Source organism: Macaca mulatta, chromosome 19 (genome assembly GCF_049350105.2).
Source record: "Macaca mulatta isolate MMU2019108-1 chromosome 19, T2T-MMU8v2.0, whole genome shotgun sequence".
NCBI classification, from domain to species: domain Eukaryota; kingdom Metazoa; phylum Chordata; class Mammalia; order Primates; family Cercopithecidae; genus Macaca; species Macaca mulatta.
The window spans coordinates 39,053,670-39,065,857 of NC_133424.1; the positions used below are offsets into that span (position 1 = coordinate 39,053,670).

The window sequence follows — 12,188 nt, forward strand, 5'->3', positions numbered from 1 at the left end:
AATTAGGGTAGGGATGAGGGTGGTTTCAAATAAAATGTAGAATATGACTAGTTCTGTGGCTATAAATGTTAGAATTAGGGAAATTTGTAGGAAAACCATTATAGAGAGGTAGAGTATTTTTCATTGGGGGGGATTCATTGTGTAAATGATACTGGCTTGCTGTAATTATGAGAGGTAAGAGTCAGGCAGTTAGTATTAGGAGGGGTATTGTTAGCGGGTCGGAAGATAAATAGGTTGAATAGTTGAGGAGATTGTTGTTAGTTTGGTTGAAGAATAGTAGGGGAATAAGGCTAATAATTAGACTATGTATGGTTAGATTAATTCAGATTATGTTGTTTTTGGAAAATCATGTTGTCAGTAGCAGTATAATTGTAGGGATAATTATTTTTAACATTGAGGTAAGCTTAGGTTGTGGATACAATCTAGGCCATATGTGTTAGAGATCGAGATTAATAAGTCAAGGCCTACTGCTGCTTCGCAAGCAGCAAATACTAACAGGGCAATGGGTATGATATTAGCTAAGGAGAAATGCATGTTTGAAGCTGTGAGAGTGCTTATAATAAAGAGTGACAGTATTATTCCTTCTAGGCAGAGTAGGGAGGATATTAGATGTGAACAATAGGTTAATATGCCTACAAGTGAAATGGTAAATGCTAATGCAATGTTTATGTAGATGGAAGGCATTTGGTTAGTATGGTTATCATAATCTAATGAGTCAAAATCGTTTGTTTTGTTTAAACTACTTACCAATTCAGCTCAATCTAGTCCTTTTTGAGTTCATTCATAGGCCAGACTAAGAATTAGAATGATAATTAATATGATGGACGATTTGATCATTATGGGGAGGTTTGTTGTTTGGAGGGCTCATGGTAGGGTTAGTAGTAGGGCAATTTCCAAGTCAAATAATAGAAAGGTGGTAGCAACTAGGAAAAATTTTATGGAGAAAGGAATATGAGCAGAGTTTAGTGGGTCAAAACCGCATTCATAAGGATGAGTTTTTTCTGTATAAGAATTAAGTTGAGGTAGTCAGAATATGATGATTATCAGTAGTAAGGTTAGAAGAGTGTTAATTGTTAAGGTTAATACTAGGTTAATTACTCTCTTTTGAATGCTATCAAAACTAGTTGATTGAAAGTCAACTGTACTAATTATACTGAATGAATAGGATCCTCATCAGTAGATAGAAATATAGAGGAACAGTCAGATGACATCTACAAAGTGTCAGTATCAAGCGGCGGCTTCCAAGCCAAAATGGTGATTTGATGTGAAATGATATAATAATTGGCGAATAATCCAATGATGATGTGAAGTCCATGGAAACCTGTGGCAACAAAGAATGTTGAACTTTAGATACCATCGGAAATGGTAAAGGGTGCTTCAAAGTACTCTGAGATTTGTAGTAGAGTGAAGTAAATGCCTAGTAGGATTGTAATGAGTAGGACTTGGATTATTTGTTTTTGATTGTTTTCTATTAGGCTATGATGGGCTCAAATGATTGTAACTCCTGATGTGAGTAATAGAGAGGTGTTTAAAAGAGGTACTTCTAGAGGATTTAGGGGAGTAATGCCTGTTGGTGGTCAGTGTCCCCCTAGGTGTGGGGTAGGGGTGAGGCTTGAGTGGTAGAATGCTCAGAAGAAACCAGTGAAGAAGAAAACTTCTGAAATGATAAATAATACTATTCCGTAACAAAGGCTTTTTTGGACAGATGTTGTATGGTGGCCTTGATAGGTACTTTCTCGGACAATATCATGTCACCATTGGTATAAGGTTAGTATGTTAGTTAGTAGACCTACTGTTAGTAGAGTAGTGGAATAAAAGTGGAATCATATAATTAAGCCAGATGTTATTAGGAGGGCTGAGAGAGCCCGTGTTAGTGGTCAGGGACTGGGTTTGACTATGTGGTAAGTATGAGATTGGTAAGTCATTAAGTATTTTCATGTAGATAAAAGCTGACCAAGAGTGTGAAAACATAGGCTTGGATCAGAGTGACTGTGATTTCTAGAATAGTTAATACTGGGAGTATGAAGATTAGTGTGGTGGCAGGGAAGCTAATGGTTGATAATGCTAGTGTGGCACTTCTGATCAGGTGCATTAGTAGATGGCCTGCTGTGATATTAGTGGTTAAGCGTACAGCTAGGGCTACTAGTTGAATAAATAAGCTAATGGTTTCGATGACTACTAATATGGGAATAAGAGGTGTGGGTGTACCTTGTGGCAGAAAGTGAGTTGAAGAGCTTTTAGTTTAAAGCGAAGACCTATAATTACTGCACCTGCTCATAGGGGGATTGCTATAGCTAGGTTTATGGATAGTTGGGTGGTGGGTGTAAATGAGTGAGGCAGAAGTCCGAGAAGGTTGCTTATGATAAAAAAGATAATTAGGGATATCAGTATTAGAGATCAGGCTTGTCCTTTGGTGTTGTGAATTATTATTATTTGTTTTAGAATGAGTTGAATTACGTTTTGTTGAATAGTAATTAGTTGATTGTTAATAAGGTGTTTGGAGGTTGGAAATAGTAATACAGGAAATAAAATGATGGGTACTGCAGCAGGCTGGCTTAGGATTGTTGGAGTTGTGAATGGGGTAAATAGATTTTCATTCATTTTAATTGTCAGGGATTATTGTGGATTTGTGTATTAGGGTTTTATTTTGTGAGAGGGATAGGTAGTAATTTGTGTTTAATAGTTTTAATTGTATGATAAGGTATAGTGTGGGGAGTATGGTTATGATGATGGTGGATCATGTGGATGTATCTAGTTGTGGCATTTCACTGTAGAGAGGAATGCTTCTCTCAATCTTTAACTTAAAAGGTTAATGCTGGGGTAGCTATACAGTGAGTCTGTAAGAATATTTTATAAGGAGTTATGGGGAAGGGATGTATTCGAAGTTGAAGTGGGAAGTGGTATGTTTATAGGGTAAATACGGGTCCTATTACAAAAATTTTTAGTGGAATTAATTCTATGACGATAGGTATAAAGCTGTGGTTGGCGCCACAAGTTTCTGAGCATTGTCCGTAATAGATGCCTGGTGGTATAGCAGTAAATGTAGTTTGATTTAAGCGCCCTGGAACTGCATCTGTTTTTAGGCCTAGTGTGGGAACGGTTCATGAGTGCAAGACGTCCTGGGATGTAATTATTATACGGATGGGGGCTTCGATTGGAAGAACTATTCGGTTGTCAACTTCTAGAAGTCGAAGGTCTCTTGGATTTAAGAATAATGGGGGGAGTATATAAGAGTTAAAGATCAACCCCCCATAATCTGTGTACTTGTAGGTTCAGTATCATTGGTGTCCAATTGATTTGATAGTAAAGGACGGGTTGTCGATTTCATCTGTCAGATATAGAATGCACAGGGATGGGAGGGCAATTAAGACTAATATGATCGCAGGTAAGATAGTTCAAATGGTTTCTATTTCTTGGGCATCTGTAATACTGGTGTTGGTTAGTTTCATTGTGATTGTTGAGGATAGGACATATAAGACTAGAAAGCTGATTAAGGATACGATTATAAAAGCATTGTCATGAAAAGCGATTAGTTCCTCTATAATAGGGGATGTGGCATCTTGTAGACCTAGTTGAACTGGGTGAGCCGTATAAGATATATAGGGTTTAACCTATAATTTAGCTTTGACAAAGCTATGAAATAATTTTTCTAATATCTCATTGAAAAAGTTATAGGGGTTATAGGGTTGGCTTGAAACCAGTTTTAGGAGGCTCGATTCCTTCCTTTTTCGTCTAGTTTTAATATAGGTTGGTTCTTCAAATGTGTGGTAGGGTGGAGGGCAGCCATGCAACCACTCTAGGTTAGTAGAGGGCTGTTTGATTAATAAGACTTTACGCTTTGAGGCAAAGGCTTCTCAGGTTATGTAGATTATTAATATTACCGCTATTAGGGAGATGAAGGAGCCTATAGATGATAGAATATTTCATGTGGTGTAGGCATCAGGGTAGTCAGAATAGCGTCGGGGTATTCCGGGCAAGCCGAGAAAATGTTGTGGGAAGAAAGTTAAATTTACGCCTACAAATATAATGGCGAAGTGGGCTTTGGCCTAAGTTTGGTCTAGTGTATAGCATGAAAATAAGGGAAATCAATGAATAAAACCTCCTATGATAGCGAATACAGCTCCTATTGACAGGATGTCGTGAAAGTGGGCTACAACATAGTATGTGTCGTGTAGTACAGTATCTAGTGATGAGTTTGCTAACACAATACCAGTTAGGCCCCCTACGATGAAGAGAAAAATAAAACCTAAGGCTAAAAGTATTGCAGGGGATCACTTGATATTGCCTCTGTGAAGTGTGACAAGTCAGCTAAAGACCTTAACACCAGTAGGAATTGCAATAATTATAGTGGCGGAAATGAAGTAGGCTCGTGTGTCTACATCTATATCTACTGTAAATATGTGATGAGTTCATACAATAAAGCCTAAAAACCCAATTGATATTATAGCTCAAACTATACCTATGTACCCAAACAGTTCTTTTTTTCTGGAGTATATATTACAATGTGAGAGATTATTCCAAACCCAGGTAGAATGAGGATATAAACTTCGGGGTGGCCGAAAATTCAGAATAAGTGTTGATATAAGATGGGATCTCCTCCTCCAGCAGGATCAAAGAAAGTGGTGTTGAGATTATGGTCTGTTAGTAGCATGGTGATGCCGGCAGCTAATACTGGTAGAGAGAGGAGTAGTAGGACTGCTGTGATTAACTGTCCAAATAAATAGAGGGGTTTGGTATTGAGACATCGCAGGGGGTTTTATGTTAATAATAGTGGTGATGAAATTGATGGCTCCCAAAATAGAGGAAATGCCTGCTAGGTGAAGTGAGAAGATAGGTCTACAGAGGCCCCTGGGTGAGAGAAATTTCCTGCTAAAGGGGGATAAACTGTTCAGCCTGTTCCAGCACTGGCTTATACTATGGCGGATGCGAGAAGTAGTAGGAAACAGGGAGGAAGAAGTCAGAAGCTTATATTCCTTAAGCAGGGAAATGCTATGTCAGAAGCGCCAATTATTAGGGGTACTAATCAATTTCCAAAAGCCTCCGATTATGATGGGTATAACTATAAAGAAAATTATAACAAACGCATGGGCTGTAATAATAACATTGTAAATATGGTCGTTGCCTAATAGGTTGCTGGGTTGACCTAATTCAGCTCGAATAAGAAGGCTTAGAGCTGTGCCTGTGATTCCAGGTCATGTGCCGAATAGTAGATATAGAGTTCCAATATCTTTATGGTTTGTTAAGAATAGCCAACGGTTGATGAGCATAGTTGGGGGCGGGGGGTGGAGGGTAAAATGGCTGAGTAAGCATTAGGCTGTAAATCTAAAGACAGAGGTTAAGCCCTCTTTTTACCAGCCCCTAGGTGATTTTCATGTTGAATTGCAAATTCAAAGGAGCAGCTTTAACCTCTGCCGGGGCTTCTCCTGCCTTTTTTCCCCTGCGGCGGGAGAAGTAGATTAAAGCCAGTTGATTAGGGTATTTAGCTGTTAACTAAATTTTTATGGGTTTGAGTCCCATTGATCTAGCAAGGGCTTAGCTAAATTAAAGTAATTGATTTGTGTTCAGTTGATACAGAGTAGAATTTTGCAGTCCTTTTGTATCTCAGAAATTAAGCATGGTTTAACTTACTAAGGGCTTTGAAGGCTCTTGGTCTTACTTAACCTATATTTCCAGGGAATAGCTAGGGTTAGTGAGGAGATTGGTAAGAGGAAAGTGGTAAGGATAATAAATGGGGGGATGAGAAGTGTGGGTTTTGTGTTCTCGAATTGTCATTTTATTTTTATTTTGTTGGATGTAAGGAATAGTGTTATGGAGGTGGTGTAGATTAGGTGTATGTAAAAGTACAAGTTGAGTGGGGTTATGATAATTATGATGGTGGGGATGGTGAAGTTATTGTTTTTTGTAAGTTCTTGGATGGTAATTCATTTGGGCAGGAAGCCGGTTAATGGGGGTAAGCCTCCTATGGATAGGAGGGTAGATAATGTTAATGGTATTAATCAAGTTAATTTGTTTCAGGTGCAAGATAGTATGAGCGTTGTGGTATTTGAGTTTAGGCTGAGAGCTAGGAATGCAGTGGTTGTTAGAATGATATATACAGCTAGGTAGAAGATTGTGATATTTGGATTATATACTAGTGTTATTATTATTCAGCCTATATGGGTGATTGAAGAGTATGCCAGAATTTTGCGTAGTTGTGTTTGGTTAAGGCCTCCTCAACTGCCCACTATGATAGATAGGATTGAGAGGGTTAGGAAAATGCTTACATTAGTTGGTGGGTGGATTTGATATATAATTGAGATAGGGGCTAGTTTTTGTCATGTGAGGAGGGGTAGGCTGGAAATTAAGGGTGTTCTTTGGGTGACTTCTGGAATTCAAAAGTGGAAAGGAGCTATTACCTAGTTTTATAATGAGGGCTGTTGTTAAGATTAAAGATGAAAGCTGGTTGGCATTGCTTGTTATGGTCCAATGTCCAGAGAACAAGTTGTTGGAAATGATTGCTATTATGAGAATTATAGATGCAGTGGATTGTATTAGGAAATATTTAGCAGCGGCTTCTGTAGAACGGGGGTTTGTTTTTTTGATTAGAATTGGGGTGAAGGCTAGTATATTTATTTCTAGGCCTGCTCAGGTGAGGAATCAGTGTGAGCTTAATAATGTAATGAGAGTGCCTATGATTATGGTGAAGTAAATAATAAGTTGGGCTAGTGGATTAATTAGTACAGGAAGGATATAACCAACATTTTCGGGGTATGGGCCCGATAGCTTATTTAGCTGACCTTACTTTAGGATGGAGTGTGATAGGTAGCATGGAGAAATTTGGGTTCTCAAGGGTAGGTTCGACACTTATAATCCTAGAAATAAGAGGGTTAGGACCTCTATCATTTACTCTATCAAAGTAACTCTTTTGTCAGACATATTTCTAGGTTTGAGGGGGGATGCTGGAGATTGTAGTGGGTGTTGAGATATATCATATGAGGAGTGCTAGTGTAAGTGGGAGGAAATTTTTTCATAGTAAATGTATGAGTTGATCATAATGGAATCGGGGATATGCTGTTCGGATTCATAGAAATAGAGAGGTCAGGAGGAGTGTTTTGGTAACAAAGCATGTTGTGAATAGCTCTGGAGAATAAATGGAGTATAACGTGCCTAGAAAGATTGTAGTTGTTAGGGCATTTATCATAATAATATTTATGTATTCAACTATAAAGAATAGAGCGAATGGACCTGCGGCATATTTAATGTTAAAGCCTGAGACTAGCTCTGACTCACCTTCTGTGAGGTCAAAGGGAGCTTGGTTAGTTTCTGCTAATGTGGAAATAAATCATATTATGGCCAAGGGTCATGATGGTAGGAGGAGTCAGAGATATTCTTGTGTTGTGATAAGTATGTGAAGGTTGAATAAGCCACTTATTAGTAAAACTGATAATAGAATAATAGCAAGAGTAACTTCATATGAAATTGTTTGGGCGACAGCTCGTAGTGCTCCAATTAGTGTGTAGTTTGAATTTGATGCTCATCCTGATCAGAAAATGGAGTAGACAGCTAGACTAGATGTAGCTAGAATAAATAAAAGTCCCAGGTTAAAGTTGATTAGGGAGTTGGGTATGGGAAGGGGGGTTCATAGGAGAAGGGCAATGGAAAAGGCTAAGGCTGGTGTGGTGAGGTAGAGAATGGTAGTAGATGTTGAAGGTTTTAAGGGTTCTTTAGTGAAGAGTTTTATTGCATCGGCAAAGGGTTGTAGTAATCCATAAGGGCCCACAATATTAGGTCCTTTGCGTAGTTGTATGTAGCCTAGTAATTTTCACTCAATGAGTGTGAGAAATGCTATGGCGGCTAGTGCAGGTATAATGAGGAGTAGAAGATTTGTTGTGGACATGAGGTTAAGAAGAGGAATTGAACCTCTGATTGTAAAGTTTTAAATTTTATGCAATTGCCAGGCTCTGCCATCTTAACAAACCCTGTTCTTGGGTTGGGTGTGTGATGTTTTGTTAGATTGAGATTAGGTCATCTATGGAATGAGGGCACTTTATGAAGTGGGCCCTATTTCTCTCATCCTTTCGTACAGGGAGAAATATAGAATAGATAGAAACTGACCTGGATTGCTCCGGTCTGAACTCAGATCACGGAGGACTTTAATCGTTGAACAAACGAACCCTTGATAGCTGCCGCACCATTATGATGTTCTGATCCAACATCAAGGTCGTAAACCCTATTGTCGATATGGACTCTAGAATAGGATTGCACTGTTATCCCTAGGGTGACTTCTTCTGTTGGTCATGTTATTGGACCAATTATAGGTATTGGTTTGCTTTGGCTGGTGTAGTCTTAGCATAGGTTATTCGGAGGTTTAGTTATGCTCCGAGGTCACTCCAACCAAAATTTGTAATGCAGGTATAGTGGTTTAAAAGTCCGTAGATTTATGTGATCTTGGCTGCATTAATAAATTAAAGCTCCATAGGGTCTTCTCGTCTTATTATTTTATGTCCGCCTCTTCACGGGCAGGTCAATTTCACTGGTTGAAAGTAAGAGACAGTTGAACCCTTGTGGTGCCATTCATGCAAGTCCCCATTTAAACAACAAGTGATTATGCTACCTTTGCACGGTCAGGGTACCGCGGCCGTTAAACATGTGTCACTGGGCAGGCAGTGCCTCTAATACTAGTAATGCTAGAGGTGAAGTTTTTGGTAAACAGGCGGGGTTGAGTTTGCCGAGTTCCTTTTACTTTTCCTTTCCTCAAAAGCATGCCTGTGTTGGATTAACAGTATAAATAATACTGGCTTGTTTATATTTATTAATATTGGGCTGTTAAGCATCGGTGAAGTTTTTCGGTCTGATTTAGGTGTATGCGATGGAGAAAATATTCATGTTACTTATACTAGCATTGTTGCTTCTATGAAATAATAGATTAATCCAACGTGATGTGAGGAGTTCAGTAAGATGTTTGGGATTTTTTTAGATAATTGATGTTGAGCTTGAACACTTTCTTAATTGATGGCTGCTTTTGGGCCAACTATGGGAATTTGATTTTTTTACTCTCTATACAAGGTTTTTTCCTAATGTCTAAAGAGCTGTCCCTCTTTATACTAACAATTAAGTTTACAGGGGGATTGAGTGATTCTGCAGGTAAACTTAAGGTTGAACTAAGATTCTATCTTGGATAACCAGCTATCACCAGGCTCGGTAGGCTTGTCACCTCTACCCATAAATCTTCCCACTATTTTGCTACATAGACGGGTGCGCTCTTTTAGCTGTTTTGGGGTAGCTCGTCTGGTTTCGGGGAATTTGGCTTTAGTTCTCTTTGCGAAATTGTCTCTAGTTAATTCATTATGTAGAAGGTATAGGGGTGAGTCCTTGCTATTTTGTGTTTGGTTAATTTTTTTCATCTTTCCCTTACGGTACTGTGTCTATAGCGCCAGGATAAAATTTCTATTGCCTATACTTTTGTATGGGTAAATGATTTAGTATATGTTAATTTGGTGTTAGTGTTGATTAGATTTAGGGCTAGTGCTAGCTCAAGGCAATCAAATGATATTGAGATCTTCCAGGTGTAAGCCGGATGCTTTATGTTAAGCTATGCCTTGGTTTATCCAAGTGCACCTTCCAGTACACTTACCGTATTATGACTTATCTCCTCTATATAAATGCTAGGGGTGTTTAGTTAAGTTAGTCCTTAAATACATTTGAGGAGAGTGATGGGCAGTGTGTGCATGTTTTATGGCCTGATTCAATTAAGCACTCTATTCTTAATTTACTGCTAAATCCTCCTTGGACTCTTAGATTTCATAAGAGTTATAGTGGGATTTTCTGGGGTAGAAAATGTAACCAATTTTTTACCATCTCATAAGCTACACCTTGACCTAACGTTGTTGCGGGGGCATTTATGCTTACTTTGTGGACTTTATTAGGGTTTGCTGAGGATGGCGGTATATAGGCTGAGCAAGAGATAGTGGGGTGGATAGAGGTTTATCTATTATAGAACAGGCTCCTCTAGAGGGATGTGAAGCACCGCCAAGTCCTTTGAGTTTTAAGCTATTGCTTGTAGTATTCTGGTGAGTAGTTTTGTTGTTTTAACTATTGAAGTTTAAGGCTAAGCATAGTGGGGTATCTAATCACAGTTTGAGTCTTAGTTATTGTGTGTTCAGAAATTTTAAAGCCACTTTCGTGTTTTATTTTACATCAGCTAAGGTTTTACAATTTAGATGGAGTTTAGTTTTATTGAACTAGATCTAAAACATTCTTTACACCGGTCTCTATTAGCTTGAGTTAATCATATGGCCACGGTGGCTGGCAGGAAATTAACCAACCCTGAATGTAGCATAGCTTAGTTAAACTTTTGTTTATTACTAAAGGTTTGTCACTGCTGTCTCCCGTGGGGGTGTGGCTGAACAAAGTGTTTTGAGCTGCGTCGTGCGTGCTTGGTACTTACTCCTTTTGATCGTGGTGATTTATAGGGTGTCTTCACTGGGACGGGGATGCTTGCATGTATAATCTTGCTAAGAGTTAATAGAAAGGCTAGACCAAACCTATCTGTTTATGGGGCGTGCAAACCCGTCTAGGCATTTTCAGTGTCTTGCTTTAGGTAAATTAAGCTACATAAACAAGGAAAAAATGCATAATTATGAAGTGCCACTTTTGAGGTTGTGATAGTAAGGGTATAGATCTGGTAGTGGGTAAGTGTGTAGGAAAAAAGTAAAGAAAGAAAAGAAAAGGAAGAAATTGAAGTTGAGAGTGGTAGGGTGAAGTAGATTTATATTAGTTGAGGGGTAGCATTTGAAGTTATGCATAGCTAAAAGATGAAAATATAAGCTCTGGCTAAGTGGATTAAGGCTTTTGTTTTTGGGGTTTGGCAAAAGTGAGTTTTTGGGGAAAAAAGTCAGAGATGAGGGAGGGGGGTTTGGTAAAAATTTGTTGTGATTTTATAGTGTAGCGAGGGATACGCTGCATAGTCAGTTATTGGTATGTCCTACAACCATGAATTAAATAACACCTTATGGTATTATGCGGGGCTGGAATATTGAATGTAGGTGCGATCAACAATGGTATGAACCAGGAATCAAAGACAGATCCTGCGACATATGGTGTGGTGGGGCCAGCTTTCTGCGATGGGGTTGCGTGCACACTTGAGATAAAAAATACCGAATGCATGGAGAGCTCGCGTGACTGGTTAATAGGGTGACAGACCCATGATCTATCGAGATGTCTTATTTAAGGGGAACGTGTGGGCAATCTTGATTATATGGCCCTAAGGTAAGAACCAGATGCTGGATACAGTTCACTGTAGCTACCCCCACGAATTATGGGCCTGGAGTGAGGAAAGTAGCACTCTTGTGTGGGATATTGATTTCATGGAGGATGGTGAACAAGGGACACCTAAGTGAGGGGGGTATCCGTGGTGGCGAGGACTTTTTTGACTGAAATGTGCTATGTTTGATGAACGATGTAATGTGCTATGTACGAAGAATGAAGAACTGGGTTAGTTGATATTCTAAGGGAAGTACTTGGACTTTGGATATTAGTACTATGTGTTATAGTTGGCTGATTTATTAGAGTTCTTGCTTGTAAGCATGTTTTGAGGGTTGCTAGTAAGTATGTAAGAATACGTGCTATATACAGTTAAGCAATTATGGTACTATATAATATTCATGTTGGCTAGCAGTAATGCAGAATTACATAGGAGTGTGTTAAAATAAATTAGTACTTAAGTTACATTTAAAGCTTGCGCCCCATAGAATACAGAAAGTAGTTCAAATTAGAATGCCAGTTTTGGGTGTTGGTGGTGAAGTTAAGTACTTTTTTTCTGAATTGCCCTAGGGAGAAGATTCCATTTCTGGTTTACAAGACTAGTGTATTAATTTGTACTACAAGGGCAGGTTCACTTGAATAGATTGTTTCCAGTTAAGGAGGCAAGTGGTATTAAGATTAGAATTGTGGTGAAGTATATCATGGATGCTATCTGTCCAATAATGATAAAGGGTTGGTTTACTGGTTGGCCTCCGATTCAAATGAGAGTTAGTAGAATTGTGATTAGAAGTCAGAATAGGGATTGGTTAAGTGGGCGGAATGCTATACTTTGTTGTTTGGATTTGTGGAGTATAGGTATGATCGTTAAGGTGAGGATTGATAGGAGGAGTGCTAATACACCTCCTAATTTATTAGGGACAGATCGTAGGATTGCATATGTGAATAGG

General features: G+C 38.8%; 1 pseudogene; it reads right to left on the reverse strand.

Moving 5' to 3' along the window:
* Positions 1 to 9,588: 9,588 nt before the first annotated feature.
* On the reverse strand, positions 9,589 to 10,047 carry LOC144337590 (18S ribosomal RNA; annotated as a pseudogene).
* Between the last annotated feature and the right edge of the window lie 2,141 nt (positions 10,048 to 12,188).